Source organism: Zingiber officinale, chromosome 4A, assembly GCF_018446385.1.
Source record: "Zingiber officinale cultivar Zhangliang chromosome 4A, Zo_v1.1, whole genome shotgun sequence".
Lineage (NCBI taxonomy): Eukaryota > Viridiplantae > Streptophyta > Magnoliopsida > Zingiberales > Zingiberaceae > Zingiber > Zingiber officinale.
The window spans coordinates 94,160,088-94,179,846 of NC_055992.1; the positions used below are offsets into that span (position 1 = coordinate 94,160,088).

The following is a 19,759-nucleotide window of genomic DNA, read 5'->3' on the forward strand; positions in this document are numbered from 1 at the left end:
TCATGTTGATAATATTATGTTCAAGTATATGTATACGATATGTTTTACAAGAAGCATGATGCAAACGTTCATTCCATGATGCATGTTTTGAAAATCATTCTACATCTTGCATCTACATGTTCACATGATATGAAATCCTTACATGAAAATAAAAAGGAGGTATGATATGCTCACCTGACATGATATATGTTTTGATAGGTGTTTCTACGATACGTTTCATGATATGAATTCACATGACATGATAGATTTTCATGAGACATGCTTATATGATATGATATGCTATGATGTGTACTTACAAGCTATGACACATTTTATGCCATGCTATGTTATGTTCCTTATATGATAGGAGACGATTATGTTATGTTCTTCCATACCATTTGATGATATGATATGTTTGATTTCATGTGTCACTTTATGTATTATTGTGATTCGGATTTATGAGTAGGAAAGGAGCTCACTAAGTCCTTTGGCTTATAGCTACACGTTTTCCTTGTACTGCAGATAAAGGCAAGGAATGGATCAGTTAAGGGGAGCAACAGGAAAGGCGATGAAGATGTGTGTGGAAGTGCTGGTGGATAGATCTATTTATGCTTTTGGGTTATCTAAGTTATGCATGTGAACAATGTTGGACCTATGCTTATGATAATGTTCAGCTAGTATGATATCCTACTCATGTTATGTTGGTACGTTTGATTTCACATGCCATGTTAAGTGAATTAGATGCATATGGTAGATGTCAAAAAAAAAAATATATAAGTCTTCCGCTGCCATGAATCCATATGCATTAGTAAATGATGTCTATGTTAAGTGACGTCCGTCCCTCTAGGGTAGCCTTAGGGGTACCTGGAAGGGCGGACGTTACAGCGTAGCATTTCTAAGGGATGAGAAGTCGGAGCGGAAGGTTGCTCGAGGAGGCCGAAATTGGGTTTGGGTGAGCCTTATTTCGGTTGGCTGAAATCATCCAAGCGAGCGGAGCCGGAGCGGAAGACCCAGACCGAGGCAAGCAGTACTGGAGTAGAGGAACCGACCCACAATAGTCAACCCATTCCGGGCGCCCAGAACCATTTCGGGAGCTCGGACCAATCCAGGGCGTCTTGAACCCTTCCGAGCGCCCGGACCTACAATTTTATCCTGATCACAATCAAACACGATCTATGCGAGAAGGGATAAAGTTTTATCCCCTCCTAGGCGCCTGGAACCCTTCTAGGCGTTCTGACCAAAGCTATAAATATAACCTTGGTCCAAGAAGCTCAATCTACTCAAGCAATTAGCATTTCCAACACTTGTACGCTTTCTTTGGAGTTTAGCTTCTATTTTTCGGTGCGTCATTGCTGTAAGAGGCTTCTCCATCTGAAGGAGATACTAATGCGACACATTCCTTGGATTAACAATCTCCCTGATTGTAACCAAGTAAAAATCCCTTTGCCTCTTCTTTCAGTTTTAGTTTATTGCTTTTATTTATTTTATGCAAGTATTATTCTAAGAGTTCGAGAATGGTAGTTTTCTTTTACTTTTGCAGGGCTATTCAACCCTCCTTCTAGCCGACCAACACGGTCCAATAAGTGGTATAAGAGCCAGGATGCCTCAGGAGGACTGACTGCCGACTGAAGCAACGAGATGACTGGAACAAACTGTAGGACCGTTAGATTCGATAGAGGGGGGGGTGAATATCGATTCGCAAAACAAGAGTTTAAGCGCAGCGGAAAAAGATAAAGTAGACACAAGTATTTTTACTTCGTTCGGAGCCTGTGACGACTCCTACTCGAAGGCCCGTGGTCCTTGACCACTTTCGTTGGGCAATCACTAGCAAGTCGAAATATGATTACAGAAAAAGTACAGGAGATGCTAGTAATAATAAAGCAATACCGACAAAAAGAAAATTAAACAAAAACCGGAAGAGCACTTTTGTCGGAGCATTGTTGGCGTCGCACTTGACCGTCGAGCAGCAAGATCAGCAGAAGAGTTCTCAGTCAAAGTTAATTCTGAAGCTCCTGTCTGGGGCTTCTTTTATATGCTGTTCCGGGCGCCTGGATCCCTTCCGGGCGACTGGAGTGTGACGTAACTGCTCAAATCACGATGCTCCACGTAGCGACGAGGTGTCTGGATAAAATTAGCCTTCCGGGCGCCCGGATCCCTTCCGGGCGCCCGGACCTCCGGGCGCCTGGATCCCCTCCGGGCGCCCGGACCACCTTGTTCCAGAAAGACTCCTTTTTCCTGCAAAACAAGGTTAGTCCGAGGCAAATATAAATCCTGTAAAACAAATGGTTAGCACAGTTAAAGTTCAACAGATAGATAAAGAGAGTATGACTTAGATTCCGTCTTTCCGAGACCGGAATCTAGTCACGATCTCGACTTAGACATCCGAAATGGATCTAAGCTGAATCGACGCCTAATGTCCCCTTCCCGGGAACGCATCCTCACAGTCACTCCCCTCCAGTGACTTACCTCACTTACCTGCCAGACGTCCGGTCAGCCCGTCGACCCGTCTGGACTTCTCGCCAAGCGTCCGGTCAGCCCGTCGACCCGCTTGGACTTCTCGCCAAGCGTCCGGTCAGCCCGTCGACCCGCTTGGACTTCTCGCCAAGCGTCCGGTCAGCCCGTCGACCCGCTTGGACTTCTCGCCAGCTATCCGGTCAGCCCGTCGACCTAGCTGGACTTCTCGCCAGCTATCCGGTCAGCCCGTCGACCTAGCTGGACTTTTCCTGCACACTTGATCAAAGTGTCAGACAACAACAAAACTAACTTAACCTATTTGTCATTCATCAAAACCTGGGTTAGACCGTTAGTGCTACCCGCACCAACAATCTCCCCCTTTTTGATGGAATGACAACTTGGTTTAAGTTAGTGAAAACATATGCAAGAGGCAACATGCATTTGTGTGGTTTTAAAGTTAGTTTGTGTTTTCAAATTGGTTTAGCTAACTTAACCACTTAACCCTTCTCCCCCTTTGGCATTCATCAAAAAAATGAACAGAGGTAAATAATCATAGTGAAGAGTTACTGTAACAGGTAATCAAGTTGTCTTGGGGGAGTTTAAGCTATTAAAAATTTGTTTAAAGCATTAGCTTTTAGCTTTTAGAAAGCTAGCTAAGTTTAGATAGTTTCATTTTTAAACATAAGTTTTCAAAAACCAAAATTTCAAAACTAAGTTTGAAAAAGTTATTTTTCCAAAAACTGATTTATTTTTCAACTCTAAGTTTGGAAACAATTTAAAACTTAAGTTTTGACAATGATTTAAGTTTTTGCAAATCAAATTTCAGTTTGCAAATGTTGATTTTGAGCTTTACTTTTAGTTTTCAAAGGAGTTTGGTAGACCTAACTTTGATAAAGTAAAATAATTAAATCTAATTTTCAAAAATCAAAATTTTAAAGTTCAAAAGTACTAGTTTCAAAACCATGGTTTAAAATGCTTGAAAATTTGAGTTTTCAAAAGTTGATTTTGAACTTTGATTTTCAAAATTAAAGAAAAAGATTTTGAGAAGCTTAGTTTGTAAACTTAAGTTTTGAAAAATCTAATTTCCACAATTTTCAAAACTAAGTTAAATCTAATTTTCAAAATTAATTTTCAATAAGATGTAAAACCCAATTCTTAAAAACAACTTAGTTTTATAAGAGTTAGTTTTCAAAAGTAGGTTTAAGAAATTTTTAAGAAAATATTTTTCAAACAAAATTTAAAATATTTTATATAAAGAAAATTTTTTAATTAATTCCTCCCCCTGAACCTGACATAACGTTAACCAGCTGTCTAACCAATTAGGTACTAACTAACTATCAAAAGATAGTAGCTTTCACTTGGTTAGTCAGATTAAGTTACTTATAATCAATCAGTGTTTGACTTGACTGATGAACTTTAATCTGATTAATATCTGAATTGTATTTAACGTCCAGACTTATGCTGATGCACTGAAATAAGCATCTTAAGTCCAGACAGTTGGCCTATGCATCTCACCCCTTTCTATGTTTATCAAACACAAGCAAGGTAAACCTAAGGTGTCGGTGAGATGCTTAAAGACTAGTCCTATGGGTACATGCTTTCTAAGGATGTAAAACTAGTCTAAGGCCAAAACTGTTTTCGAAAGTCTAAAAATGGAAAGTTTGAAAACAAACAAGTTTAACCTATAAGTTGGTAAAATCATTTTTGAAAGTATTTTTAAAAGATCCTAGTCTATTAAGCACATTCCTAATTTTCGTCGTAAGTTGCTAAATTCACTTTCAGGGAGAGGTTTTGTAAAAATGTCAGCTAAATTTAATTTGGACTCAATGTACTTGAGTTCAATGTCGCCTTTAGTAACATGATCCCTGATGAAGTGGTGTCTAATTTCAATATGTTTGGTTCTTGAATGATGCACAGGATTCTTGGTTAAGTTAATTGAACTTATATTGTCAATTAATACTTTTACATTTGTGATATTTAAGTTGAAATCTTTTAGAGTATGCATCATCCATAATATTTGTGCAACACATTCGCCTATAGCTATGTATTCTGACTCAGTTGTAGACAGAGCAACACAATGTTGCTTTCTACTAAACCAGCTAACAAGTGATGAACCTAATAATTGGCATCCACCACTTGTGCTTTTGCGGTCTAATTTACATCCAGCATAATCTGAGTCAGAATATCCTATTAGTTCAAAATTATTTGTCCTAGGATACCAGATTCCTACATTTGTTGTTCCTTTAAGATATCTAAAAATTCTTTTAACCTGTGTCAAATGGGATTCCTTAGCACAAGTTTGGTATCTAGCACACATACTAACTGCAAATAAAATATCAGGTCGGCTTGCAGTTAGGTACAGTAGGCTACCTATTGCACTTCTATAATATTTTAAGTCAACTGGTTTTCCATTTGGGTCACTATCTAAGATTGTGTTTACAGCCATCGGTGTTTTTATTTCTTTTGTATTTTCCATTCCGAATTTTTTAAGTAATTCTTTGGTGTATTTATGTTGAGAGATATAGTTTCCTTCATTTGTCTGTTTGATTTGTAATCCTAAGAAATAGGTTAGTTTTCCCACTAAGCTCATTTCAAACTCTTTTTCCATTAGATTAATAAATTCTTCTAAAAATTCTGAATTTGTTGAGCCAAATATTATGTCATCCACGTATATTTGTGCAATAAATATGTTTGTATTTAATGATTTGACAAACAAGGTTGGGTCAATTTGACCTTGTTTGAATCCTTTAGATGTTAGGTAAGATGTTAGCCTCTCATACCACGCCCTGGGTGCTTGTTTAAGTCCATATAGGGCTTTTTTTTTTTTTTAAAAAAAAATTAAAATTTTGAAATTAACTTTTAAGTTTTAAAATTAATTTAAGTTTAAAATTAAAATTTTGAAATTAAGTTTTAAAATTAAAATTTTGAAATTAACTTTTAAGTTTTAAAATTAATTTAAGTTTAAAATTAAAATTTAAGTTTTTAAAATTAAAAATTTGAAATTAAGTTTTAAAATTTTGAAATTAAGTTTTAAAATTAAAATTTTGAAATTAAGTTAAGTTTTAAAATTAAGATTTTGAAATTGACTTTTAAGTTTTAAAATTAATTAAATTTTAAAATTAAAATTTAAGTTTTAAAATTGAAATTTTGAAATTAATTTTTAAGTTTTAAAATTGAAATTTTGAAAATAATTTTTAAGTTTAAAATTAAAATTTTGAAAATAATTTTTTTTTTAAGTTTAAAATTAAAATTTTGAAAATAATTTTTTTTAAAGTTTAAAATTAAAATTTTGAAATTGATTTTTAAGTTTAAAATTAAAATTTTGAAATTAATTTTTAAGTTTAAGATTAAAATTTTTGAAATTTATTTTTAAGTTTAAAATTAAAATTTTGAAGTTAATGTTAAGTTTTAAAATTAAGATTTTGAAATTGACTTTTAAGTTTAAGATTAAAATTTTTGAAATTTATTTTTAAGTTTAAAATTAAAATTTTGAAATTAATGTTTAGGTTTAAAATTAAAATTTTGAAATTAATTAAAGTTTAAAAGAACTTTTAAAATTAAAATTTAAGCCTTATTCATCTCACCCGATCTATATTATCAATCAGGGAATCCTATGATTTTGTGAGATGAAATTAGTTTGATTACAGAGTTTTGGTTTAACTTGTGTTAGATTCAGACTTAGCTTTGGTTTCCACAAATAGGCATTCTTTGAATAAACTTCTAAACTTGGTGAGTCACAAGGACATCATTAGAAGTAACCAACCTTTCGAGGTTTTCCGAATAGTCCTATCCACGGAACTTAGTACTACATCTTGGTCTAACTGGTTAGGATTCGTTTAAGGGTAGCTTCGGTCAGTTCCACTTGGCCAAATGCACCAGATCGAAACCATATCTTTCTAGACATGCGATACCCAAGTTTCCCTAACGTACTATCATCCAAAAATTTCACCAGTACCATGTTTCAAGTTAAACTTGGTCTTTTTTTAACTAATCCTAATTACCCTGCCGGGTTGGTAAATTTTGGGTTACCCTATCGGGTAAGTTAGTTTTGGAGGTGCCAGCTATTCTGGAGCCTCCCCCTGAATTATTGGCCATTAATTTAAGTTTTGATTTTAGGCTTGTGTCGATTCTTTTTATAGTTATAGTTAACTTGATGATAATTCTGTTTAGATTTTGAATTTGATTTAGGTTTGTATTTTGGATTTTGGTTTGGTTTATTTAATTTTATATAATGTATTTTTTCTTTAGGTATATAGTATTGATTAAGTCCTACTTGCGTGGTCAGACACGCTTTCGGAACCCAAGCTAGATTGGTTGACTTGTATTGGGTTATTAATGATTTGAAGGTTTTATTTGAATTCGACTTATATCCTAGTCCGGTTTTATTATAACATGCTTTTTGATTATTTAGGATTAAATCTAAATTTTTTGATCTTGTTGTAAATTTTTCTAACATCTCTTTTAAGTTGTTTATTTCATTTTTTAATGATAGATTTTCCTCTTCAAGTGTTAGATCTTGAGTTGGTTTGGAATTTTTTAATTGTTCTTTGAGGTTTTGATTTTACTCAAGAAGTGATTTATTTTCATTTTCTAATTTAGTTAATTTACTATTTAAACAGGAAATAATTCTGAAAATTTTTTTGTTTAAATTAAAGTATACCTCATTCGGGCCTTCGGAAACGAGTACGGACTCGTGGCTTGTTTCGAGTTCAGACCCGTCTTCATCTTCCGACTCGTTATCTGTTTCGGCTTCGCGGGCCATCAGTGCGAGGTGGCTCTGATGTTTCTGCTCTTCTTCCTCCGATTCGTTCGAGGAGTCGTCCCACGTTGCTTTTGTTGGGGATCAGACGGCCGGCTTGAAGGGGGGTTGGATAGACGACACCCCCAAATAATCGCCTTCTACACTATTGTTAGTATACGCAGCGGAAATCTAATACTAACTACAAATATGAATACAAAGAAAGCTTAAGACAAGAATAAGAAATGCAAACCAAGCTAACACGTTGTTTAATGTGGTTCGGAGATTAGGGCTCCTACTCCACGGCTGTTCGTAAGGTGGACGATCCCGATCCTTAGGTGGATTACTCCCCGGAAAACTTCCGGCTAGCTCAAACCTCCTTGTGGGTGGAGAAACCTCACCACAACCCTCACAAGAGCTCCTTTGACGCTAGGGCACTGGTAGACTACTAATAGAGATTAACCACCTCTATTTCGTCAACTCAAACCAAGCTCCCAAGCTTTGGTTTTATAGGTCACGGGTTGGAAAACCCCGCCTACCAGTCGACTGCTAAAACATGCAGTCGACTGACCTCTGTGGAAATTCGACCGTTACATCCCAACGGCTCGATTCCACACATTCTGTTTACTGCCAGTCGACTGCTAAAACATGCAGTCGACTGCTACAGTACTGCTACAGTAGCGCTACAGTACTGCTACAGTAAACCCCTAAAAACTAGGATTTTACTCCGAGTACAATCTCTCGTTCACTCGTACCCTCACTCTTATGACTCACTTGATGCTTCCTTTGCAGCTTTGACCTTTTACCTTCAGGCCTACTTCCTTTGGCTCTCGTCCCTCGAATGCATTCAAGCCCGCGGCTCGTCCCCAATGCCATCCTTCGCGTATGCCTCGAAGTCGCTTCCCTCGGCCCTTGTCCTCGCTGCCTTGTCCATGGTCCCTCAGATGCTTCATCCTTCACCAGACCCGAAGCCATCAACCTGAGTCACATGTGTATCCTGCAAACCTGCACAACTCAAATACACATATCAAATACAAGGGTGAACCTAACTTAAACCCTTTGCCCAAACACCAAAACACATGGTCGCACGGACCATTGGGATTGCTCCAACAGCTTTGAGTGCCTTCTTTTTGGTTGGCTTTGGTTTGTCGAACTTTAGTTTTGGGCATTCGTTCTTGTAATGTCCCTTTTTGTTGAAGCCGTAGCAAGTCACGTTCTTTTGTTCTGAGGGAGAGCTGATCTTTTGAAGATCCTTTTTGCTGAAGCTCTTCTTTCTCCTGGTGAACATTTTTCATACCAAGTTCACCAGGTGTTCTTCGTTTTCGAAGTCTTGGTCAGATTCTTCTTCAACTTCAGGCTTGCTTTTCTTGGAGGAACCTGCAAATAAGGCTACACCTTTCTCGGTTCCAGCATTAGTTTGTTCGTGCAATTCTAATTCACAGAAAAGCTCATCCAATTTTAATTTAGACAGATTCTTAGAAATTTTGTAGGCATCCACTATTGATGCCCACAAACTATTAAGTGGAAAGGCGTTTAATGCGTACCTTATCAAGTCTCTGTTCTCCATCTGGTGGCCTATCGCATGGAGCCCGTTGAGGATGTCCTTGATCCTTGCGTGGAGTTGATTCGCTGTTTCTCCTTCCTGCATTTTTATATTAAAAATTTTATTTAAAAGCAGGTCTCGTTTTGTTACCTTAGCGTCGCTTGTTCCTTCGTGCAGCTCGATCAGTTTGTCCCACAATTCTTTGGCGTTCTTGTGTGGACCGACTCTGTTTAGCTCTTCTCTTGTTAGTCCGCACTGTAGAGTGTTGATCGCTTTGTTTTCTGTTGACGCTTTTTTCTTGAGATCTGCTGTCCAGTCTTCAGGATCCACTAGATTCCCGGCGTTGTCTACTGGAATTTTGTAAGGTTTCGTAATGCTCATCCACTGGTCGAAGTCAGTTTTAAGGTAGACCTCCATGCGCTTCTTCCAGTAAGGGAAGTCGTCCCCGTTGAAGAGTGGAGGTCGCACTGTGCTGAATCCTTCTTGTTGGGACATTCTGTGCACAGATAAATAACCAAGAAAAAAATATCCCAAGACTTGGTCTTGGATTAGTAGTGCGGGAAGAAAAAGATAAAAAAAAAAAACTAGATTCGTGTTGCACTAATTTAAATTGATTTGTTAAATATTAAGTTATCGAAACACCAGTTTAAAATTAATTAAAAAAAACACTTCACCCCCTGTCTGATTGGTGGTTGCACCAAATCAGAGCGGTACCTGCTCTGATACCACTTGTAGGACCGTTAGATTCGATAGAGGGGGGGGTGAATATCGATTCGCAAAACAAGAGTTTAAGCGCAGCGGAAAAAGATAAAGTAGACACAAGTATTTTTACTTCGTTCGGAGCCTGTGACGACTCCTACTCGAAGGCCCGTGGTCCTTGACCACTTTCGTTGGGCAATCACTAGCAAGTCGAAATATGATTACAGAAAAAGTACAGGAGATGCTAGTAATAATAAAGCAATACCGACAAAAAGAAAATTAAACAAAAACCGGAAGAGCACTTTTGTCGGAGCGTTGTTGGCGTCGCACTTGACCGTCGAGCAGCAAGATCAGCAGAAGAGTTCTCAGTCAAAGTTAATTCTGAAGCTCCTGTCTGGGGCTTCTTTTATATGCTGTTCCGGGCGCCAGGAGTGTGACGTAACTGCTCAAATCACGATGCTCCACGTGGCGGCGAGGTGGATAAAATTCGCCTTCCGGGCGCCCGGATCCCTTCCGGGCGCCCGGACTTCCGGGCGCCCGGATCCCCTCCGGGCGCCGGACCACCTTGTTCCAGAAAGACTCCTTTTTCCTGCAAAACAAGGTTAGTCCGAGGCAAATATATATCCTGTAAAACAAATGGTTAGCACAGTTAAAGTTCAACAGATAGATAAAGAGAGTATGACTTAGATTCCGTCTTTCCGAGACCGGAATCTAGTCACGATCTCGACTTAGACATCCGAAATGGATCTAAGCCGGATCGACGCCTAATGTTCCCTTCCCGGGAACGCGTCCTCGCAGTCACTCCCCTCCAGTGACTTACCTCACTTACCTGCCAGACGTCCGGTCAGCCCGTCGACCCGTCTGGACTTCTCGCCAAGCGTCCGGTCAGCCCGTCGACCCGCTTGGACTTCTCGCCAAGCGTCCGGTCAGCCCGTCGACCCGCTTGGACTTCTCGCCAAGCGTCCGGTCAGCCCGTCGACCCGCTTGGACTTCTCGCCAGCTATCCGGTCAGCCCGTCGACCTAGCTGGACTTCTCGCCAGCTATCCGGTCAGCCCGTCGACCTAGCTGGACTTTTCCTGCACACTTGATCAAAGTGTCAGACAACAACAAAACTAACTTAACCTATTTGTCATTCATCAAAACCTGGGTTAGACCGTTAGTGCTACCCGCACCAACACAAACATCTACCCACCAACGTTCGAGGGAGAGTTCACTTTTTGGAAGCGACTAATGCAGGTTTATTTTAAAACTGATTTTAATATGTTATTAATAATGACGTATGGTTATGAAGCTCCAAAGAATACAAAAGGAGAAGAACTTGAAGAGCATCAATGGACTGACGAGCAGCGTGATGAATTCATGACAAACGGTAAGGCTGAATCCCACCTTCTGAGTGTACTACCTACTCAAGATCTCGAAAGAGCCGAAAAATACAGAAACGCAAAAGAACTTTGGGAAAAGTTCTTGAAGCTCTACGAAGAACCATTTGAAGTCGACTCCTCGATGGACACCGAGCCATCGTAAGAAGAATCCGAAACGGAGGAAATTGCCGGGACAACCCTAACAGCCGAATTCCATCCCGAGGGCATAGAAAGCTCATCCCAGATAAACATCGATGAAGGGGGAGAGTCTTCGGAAGAAAGTAGCTCAACAGGGGGAGCATTAAAAGTCGACAAGGTAAGCCAGGTACGGTCTCCACCTCCTGACCAATTGCTTAATTTGGTTAAAATACTGTCAAAAGATTTGTTCGAGTTAAAAATTATATTATTGAAACATTTTTGCGAATTAGAAATTAAAAATAAAACAAAGAATAGTGAGTTTAAAGAAACTCTAGCAACAGATTGTCGATTAAAGAATCTCGATAAACTAACAAAAGAAAATGACATGTTAAAGGAACAAATACAATTTTCTGCATGTTCAAAATTCCGTGCTTTAAATTTGAGAAATTATGATAAACTAAAATGGAAATTCAAACATCACTAACCCAAATTGCGATTAGACTTAGCATTTTCAGTAAGAAAATTAAACAGCTAATTTCCTTATGAGGTTTTGTCTAAGAAAGTGGTTGTTGCTCCAATAACCAAGAAGACCTAGTGCGTCGCCACTACCTGAAAGCCAAAATATTGAAATGAAATGTTTAATTAACTTTCTGATAAAACATTAAAGTTAAAATTAAATAACTCTTTAGAAAGTCTTTCAAATATTTTTTTGAATTAAAAAAAATATTTTTTTTGCTTAGAAAAATTTTCTTGCTTAAGTTTTCTGCTTAGAAAATTCTCAAAAATAATTTTGATTACAAAAACTTAGAATTTTTCAAAATATTTTTTTCATGAAATATTATCTAACTTAGATTTTTTTCTTAGAAATTATCTTTGAGATTTTCTTTCACTTAGAAATATTTTCTAAAAATCTTTGAAATTATTTTCAAAATTTTCTGAGTTTTAACTCTTAGATTTTTCTTGGAACCCCATTTTTTATGTGATCAAAGGGGGAGAAGTAAAAGTATATGTCTAGGGGGAGGTAGACCATTTTTTTCCCCAATTTTTCTATCTTTTTGCACTTTATTACAAAATTAGTTATTTCATTTTTATGTCTATTTACCCTAACTTACCTTGGGTTGCTCACATCAAAAAGGGTGAGATTGTTGGAACCCCAAGGTTGTTTTGATGTGATCAATAAGTTAAGTTAGGTCCTGTGGTATTTTAACCTTATATCTAAGTGTGCAGGAGCTTAGGAGCACAGGGAGTCGAGCAAAAGACGCAGCTAGCGAGAAGGACGACACTGGAGAGAGCCGACGGGCTCACTGCGTCTGAGGTATGAGGTGCTGCGGAAGAGTACACGGGCGGATGAGAAGGAGGCGTGCGACATTTCCGAGGGACTAGAAGCCGGAGTAGAAGGTTGCTCGAGAAGGCCGAAATTGGGTTCGGGTAAGCCTTACTTCGATTGGCTGAAATCACCCAAGCGAGCGGAGCCAGAGCGGAAGACTCGGACCGAGGCGAGTAGCACCGGAGTAGAGGGACCGGACCAAAAGTCAACTTTGTTAACTATTATGGTTCGGGCGCCTGGAACCATTCCGGGTGCCCGGACCATTCTGAGGCACCCGGGCCATTCCGGGTGCCCGGACCTGCAGTTTTTGTTGGAACAATCCCAATAGTCCGTGGGACCATGTGTTTTGGTGTTTGGGCAAAAAGTTTAAGTTAGGTTTATCCTTGTATTTGATATGTGTACTTGAGTTGTGCAGGACTGCAGGATACACATGTGACTCAGGTTGATGGCTTCAGGTCTGGTGAAGGATGGAGCATCCGAGGGACCGTGGATAAGGTAAAAAGGACAAGGGCCGAGGGAAGCGACTTCGAAGCATACGCGAAGGATGACATTGGAGACGAGCCGCGGGCTTGTATGCATCCGAGGGACGAGAGCCAAAGAGGAAGTAGGCTTGAAGGCAAAAGGTCAAGGCTGCGAAGAAAGCCTCAAATGAGTCGTAAGGGTGAGTGTCCGAGTACTGTGAGAGAATGTACTCGGTACCAGTCGACTGCATGTTTCATCAGTCGACTGGTGCAGTCGGCTGGGAGCGAACAGAATGCTTCTGTTCGCTCAGCCAGTGTGGAGCAGTCGACTGCTAGTTTTAGCAGTCAACCGGTATCGAGCCGTTGGGATGTAACGGTCGAATTTCCAAAGAGGGCAGTCGACTGCATGTTTTGGCAGTCGACTGGTAGGCGGAGATTTCAACCCGCAACCTATATAACCAAGGCTTGGAAGCTTGGTTATCTCTGATGAAATTAGACTTGGTTAAAGTCTAATTAATAGTCTACCAGTGCTCAAAGGTTTCCCTTGTGCCCAAGAGGTCTTGGTGAGTTTGTGGCGAGGTTTCTCCACCCATAAGGAGGTTTGAGCTGGCCGGAGTTTGATGGGGGCTAATCCACCGATGGATAGTGATCGCCCACCTTACAAGCAACCATGGAGTAGGAGCCCTAATCTCCGAACCACGTTAAACGATCGTGTAGCTTGGTTTGCATTCTTTCTTGTCTTGTATTTAGTTTAACTTGTTTGTTTTATTTGTATTCCGCTGCGCAAGCTAACATCATAGGAAGAGCCATCGATTTGGGGGCACCGTCTATCCAACCCCCTTCAAGCCGCCCACCGATCCCTTACAAGTGGTATCAAAGCGAGGCCGCTCTCCGTCGGACTAACCGCCGAGGAAGCTAAGAAGAAGACCGGCTTGATAGAACCGCCAAAGTTTGAAGGTGGAGGTTTATGGGACATCACATATTGGATGATGAAGATGGAGGTCTTTTTCGACATGGATTGAGACACCATGATGGTGGTCAAAGAGCCGTTCGAAGTCCCGAAGGACAAGAAAGGGAAGAAGCTCCAACCACGACATTGAACGGAGGAGCAAACCTCACCGTCAAAAGTAAACGATAAGGTAATATCAATTTTGATAGATATTTTACCTTCTAACGTGTTAAGTGATGTAGGTGAATATAAGAATGCCCACGATTTGTGGAGCAAAGTAAAGAAAGTTCTAGATAAAGAACTTATGCCTACACAAGAAGAAGAAAAATCCGAAGAAACGGATGAAGAAGCTCAAGGAGAGGAGATGGAGCAACCGGAAGTCAATTCATGCTCAATTTCTGAGGAGGAGAAGGACAAAGATATGACATCCACTAGTGTGGATGATGAAACATCCTCAAAGGTTGAAGACGAATCCAAGACAAGTGAAGAAGAAGAAGTCTTGGAAGTCAACCTAGTGGACACCTCCACCGAAGCAAAGTCAAAAGACCACATAATATGCTTTGGGTGCAATGAAAGGGGACACTACAAGAGTAGATGTCCTATGGGTAAGAAGAAGGTATCTTCTAAACTCAATTCAATTGATTTTGAATCTAATTTGAGTTGTAAGAAGAAGAAGGAGAAAAAGCATATAGAGTGCTTCACGTGTGGTAAACGGGGTCATTACCACACCAAATGCCCAAAGAAGAAAGAGATTAAAATGTTGGCGCATTTGAAGAAAGAGGAGAAGAAGTGGAGGAAGAATGGAGACTCATATCAAAGGGGAGCTCCAAAGGTAAAGGGTAATGTAAACCCTAATTTAAATTTGAAGTCAAATTTAAATTCCTCCATGCATGCTAGGAAGAATAATGATTATCATTATGTAGTAATGAAAAATTTTGGATTTAGATATTATGATAGGAATAGGGTAATTGTAGATCATAACCCTAGGAAACAAATTCATGATAACTCTAGAAATGGTAGACCTAAGGAGACCCAAGACATTAATCCCAAGAAAGGGAGACATATGCCTAGAAAAATGGGTAGGTCTAGGAATGCCCATTGTGGATATGTTGATTCTAGGTTTAGGAACCTAGAAAGGGAAAATCAAGCTTTGAAGGAAAAGATTGATAAATTGGAGAAAACCCTAGAAAGATTCAATGTTGGATTTAAGGGGTTAGGTATGGTGTTAGGTAGCTAAAGACCCAACAATGATAGATCGAGTTTGGGATACTGATCTAATGTCTCTAAGGCTAAAGGAAAGTCTTATGCTAGGGTTACATATGACTATAGCAAGGAGAAGCCAATAAATGGCAAGGGAAAGTCATTTAATGGTAAGAAGAAATTAACTAAGGACAAGGTGTCCAAGGTTAAAAAGGTTAGGTTTGTAAGTCAAGTGTCATCGAAGGTGCACCGATGTGGCCTAACCATTATGGATGAGTCACCTAGGGAGGTGACTAAGGTTAAGAGCTCTAGGGGGAGCTCTAAGAGTCAAATTGAGGCCCATGGACAATGGATCTCAAGAGGGTTTTACTTGGGAGTCTAGACAAGCCATGGAATGTGCCAAGTGGTTTGGAGACGGACTTGAGTCTCAAACCTAGGGTTTTGACACAATTGAGTTGTGTTTCATGCAAGAAATATGACATTGGGGTCATATAGCATGATAATTGATTTTTGATGTATAGATGTCATATAAACCAATGCTAGGGATGCATTGTGGGTTAGTATGGGCAAATACATCAAGAGGAAGCCAAAACTAGGACTTTAGGTCAAGGTTTAATTGAACCTTTTAGCTAATTTTGGATTTTGTGTCAATCTTGGGATTGGTGATAGATACATTTTTGAATGTATTTTTTCCAAGTAGACATGGGTAAAACAGACCTCTCCATAAAATTTGAGAATTTTTAGATGTTTGTAGAATTATTGACGCATTTCTGAATTTGGGTCAGAAATGTTGAAAAAAGACTGAAACAACGTACCAGTCGATTGGTACAGTTACTAGTCGACTGGTAACAGTGAAAATCGAGCACATAATGGTTCTGTGTGTTGTTTCGATAAAGACAGTCGACTGGGGCAGTCGATTGATACAGTCTGATTTTGTTTTCAGTATTGGTTTGTGACCGGGTCAACTCGTTGAGCTGTATGAGATCCATGGAGGATGAATACATGAGTTTAGGGTCAGTTGGATGATAAGTTTTCAATAATTGGGATATTGTTGGATAACTTTTTGGATGTTGGGCAAAGGGGGAGAAGGAAGGTTAAGTTGGGAAAACATGAAAGGGCTTTTGCGTAGGGGGAGCTTTGGGATAGGTTCTTAAAAAGTCCTATGGTAAAATCCTAGCTCAATGAGGAGTGTAGGTGTACGATGAGCCTTGGGATAAGTTCTTAAAAAGCCCGTTGTAAAAATCCTAGCTCAATGAGGAGCTTAGGTGTAGGGGGAGCCTTGGGATAGGTTCTTAAAACGCCCGTTGTAAAAATCCTAGCTCAATGAGAAGCTTAGGTGTAGGGGGAACCTTGGGATATGTTCTAATGCATGGTGCATTGTTTTGGCAGTGTAAGTCCAAGTGTGTAGCCTTGGCAACGTAAGTCCATTTGGCAGTATAAGTCCAAGTGTGTAGCCTTGGCAACGTAAGTCCATTTGGCGGTGTAAGTTCAAGTGTGTAGCCTTGGCAACGTAAGTCCATTTGTTTTAGCATGTTTATTTGCTATTATGTTTTCCCTAACTTAAACGTATTGCCAAACACCAAAAAGGGGGAGATTGTTGGAACAATCCCAATGGTCCGTGGGACCATGTATTTTGGTGTTTGGGCAAAGGGTTTAAGTTGTGCAAGACTGCAGGATACACATGTGACTCAGGTTGATGGCTTTGGGTCCGGTGAAGGATGGAGCATCCGAGGGACTGTGGACAAGGCAGCAAGGACAAGGGCTGAGGGAAGCGACTTCGGGGCATACGCGAAGGATGACATTGGGGATGAGCCGCGGGCTTGTATGCATCTGAGCGCCAAAGAGGAAGTAGGCTTGAAGGCAAAAAGTCAAGGCTGCGAAGGAAGCGTCAAATGAGTCGTAAGGGTGAGAGTCCGAGTGCTGTGAGAGAATGTACTCGGTACCAGTCGACTGTATGTTTCATCAGTCGACTGGTGCAGTCGACTGGTGTAGTCGACTGGGAGCGAACAGAATACTTCTGTTCGCTCAGCTAGTGTGGAGCAGTCGACTACTAGTTTTAGCAGTCGACTGGTATCGAGCCGTTAGGATGCAACGGTCCAATTTCCATAGAGGGCAGTCGACTGCATGTTTTGGCAGTCGACTGGTAGACGGGGATTTCAACCCGCGGCCTATATAACAAAGGCTTGGAAGCTTGGTTATCTCTGACGAAATTGGACTTGGTTAAAGTCTAACTAGTAATATACCAGTGCTCAAAGGTTTCCCTTGTGCCCAAGAGGTCTTGGTGAGTTTGTGGCGAGGTTTCTCCACCCACAAGGAGGTTTGAGCTAGCCGAAGTTTACCGGGGGCTAATCCACCGACGGATAGGGATCGTCCACCTTACGGACAGCCGTGGAGTAGGAGCTCTAATCTCTGAACTACGTTAAACGATCGTGTAGCTTGGTTTGCATTCTTTCTTGTCTTGTATTTAGTTTAGCTTGTTTGTTTTATTTGTATTCCGTTGCGCAAGCTAACATCATAGGAAGAACGATTGATTTGGGGGCGCCGTCTATCCAACCTCCCTTCAAGCCGGTCACCGATCCCTTACAGTTTTATCCTAATCACGGTTAAACGCAATCTATGCGAGAAGAGATAAAGTTTTATCCCCTCCCAGGTGCTTGGAACCCTTCCAGGTGCCCCGACCAAAGCTATAAATATAGTCTTAGTCCAAGAAACTCAATCAACTCAAGCAATTAGCATTTTCAACACTTGTACGCTTTCTTTAGAGTTTAACTTCTATTTTTCTGTGCGTCATTGCTATAAGAGGCTTCTCCGCTTGAAGGAGATATTAGTACGACACATTTCTTGGATTAACAACCTCCCTGGTTGTAACCAAGTAAAAATCTCTTTGTTTTTTCTTTCAGTTTTAGTTGATTGCTTTTATTTATTTTATGCAAGTGTTATTCTGAGAGTTCGAGAAGGGTAGTTTTCTTTTACTTTTGCAGGGCTATTCAACCCCCCTTCTAGCCGACCAATGCGATCCAACAGAACCCTGGTGCTCTGGGAGATAAGGTCATGGCGAAATGGGGAACCGACCTGCCTTTCTTGCTCAAGATATTATCGGTGGCTGCAACATTGTCCATACAAGTGCACCCAAATAAGGAGCTAGCAAGGATGCTTCATATGATGCAACCAAATGTTTATAAGGACCCAAACCATAAGCCAGAGATGGCAATTGCTTTGACAGAGTTCAAAGCGCTATGTGGTTTTGTCATCATGGAGGAATTTAAGGATATCCTTATCGGTGTGCCTGAAATTGCAGAGCTAGTTAGTAATGATGCAACAAGCTAAGCAAAATTATATTCATGTGAGAGCTAAATGTCTACGTGAATGCAAAAGCTATATTCAATCTGTCTTCACTGAGCTTATGTCAACAAATAAAGATGGAATCTTGGCCCTGATTTCTAAACAAAAAAATCACTTAGAAGCAGAAAATAAGATTACGAGGTTATCAGAGAGAGAACAACTAGCACTACTTATGGAGAAGCAATATCACCCTGATGTTGGTGTTCTGGCAGCCTTTTTCCTCAATTATGTGAAGCTCAGCCCAGGTGAAGCACTATATATTGGTCCAAATGAACACCATGCCTATATATCAGGTGAATGCATTGAGTGTATGTCTGCATCAGATATGTTGTGCGAGTGAGACTGGCACCTAAGTACATAGATGTTCCAACACTTTGTTCAATGATCACACACAAACAGACCTTTCCTCAAATTCTTCGAGGGATTCAATTAAACCCTTTTATCACACGGTACACACCACCTTTTGATGAATTTGAAGTTGATCGTTGCATTCTTCCATTAAAAAGTCCGTTGTTTTTTCTCCCATACTAGGACCATCAATTTTAATCATTGTGACTGGAGAAAACCGATTGCAGATAGGTTGTACATATGAAGAACGAGGCATGGAGTGAGATGTGTATTTTGTGCCTACACACAATGAGAGTCGTCTAAGTGCTACCATTGACAAACCTATTCATTTGTATCATTCTGGAGTGAACAGTAGGGTTTTGGTTTAGTGTATTCTTCATTTTTTTACTGCAAGGTTAAACGTTCTGATATCCAATTCTATTCAGTAAATTTATCTATATTCAAATTTCAATTAGATGTATAAAAGACAGACAATTAGTAGTTGCTTTATCCATATTCAGAAGAATGTTTACACATTTATTTACTTGTTAAAAAAAACCTATATATCTGACTCTTTTCTTCTTTCTTTTGGCCAAAAGCATACTTGTAAATGTCCATGTTCAGATGTTGTCTTTCCTAAGTAGTTACTTCTTGGCAATTAACATTCATGACTTGATGAGATTGTGAATCCTACCTCCTGCATGAAGTTAAGACAAGGAAGTTACTTTATGCAAATGATGAGACAAAAATGATAGTCTATAGTTAATCTATTTTATTTTCCTATCCTGCTAATTTATGCACCACTATTTTTTTTTTCAGTGCAAAGGGTAGTTTATTGTACTATATGGGATGTCAATGATTAACAAAGTAAAAATTAATTTTGCCATAGGTTTTTAGAAGGTTCTCAAATAGGAATAGAGGGAGATTACGTTGTGTGGCATACTAAGAAATCACACTAAAAAATCATAATTGACATATTAAGAAATCATAAAAATATGTTACAATATTTGACATTACTTTTGCATAGTGGCATGTTTTTCTAATTCTGATAGATACCTTTGTTGTTTTAGCTACAAGGCAAAGTCTTAGACATTTTATAGAACTGTGCTCATTCTATAAGGGTAGATATATAACAATACCTTTGCAAAGAAATCACAAAATGTCCACAAACTAATTTAGAAAAACATGCCAGTATTCTACAAACAACAATTTTGTAGAATATTGTACTTTCCTAGATGGG

At 39.5% G+C, this 19,759-nt stretch overlaps 1 pseudogene; it reads left to right on the forward strand.

Annotated features, from left to right (window-relative positions):
* The first annotated feature begins 16,219 nt into the window (after nt 1–16,219).
* LOC121972504 lies at nt 16,220–18,803 on the forward strand (annotated as a pseudogene).
* The last annotated feature ends 956 nt before the right edge of the window (nt 18,804–19,759 follow it).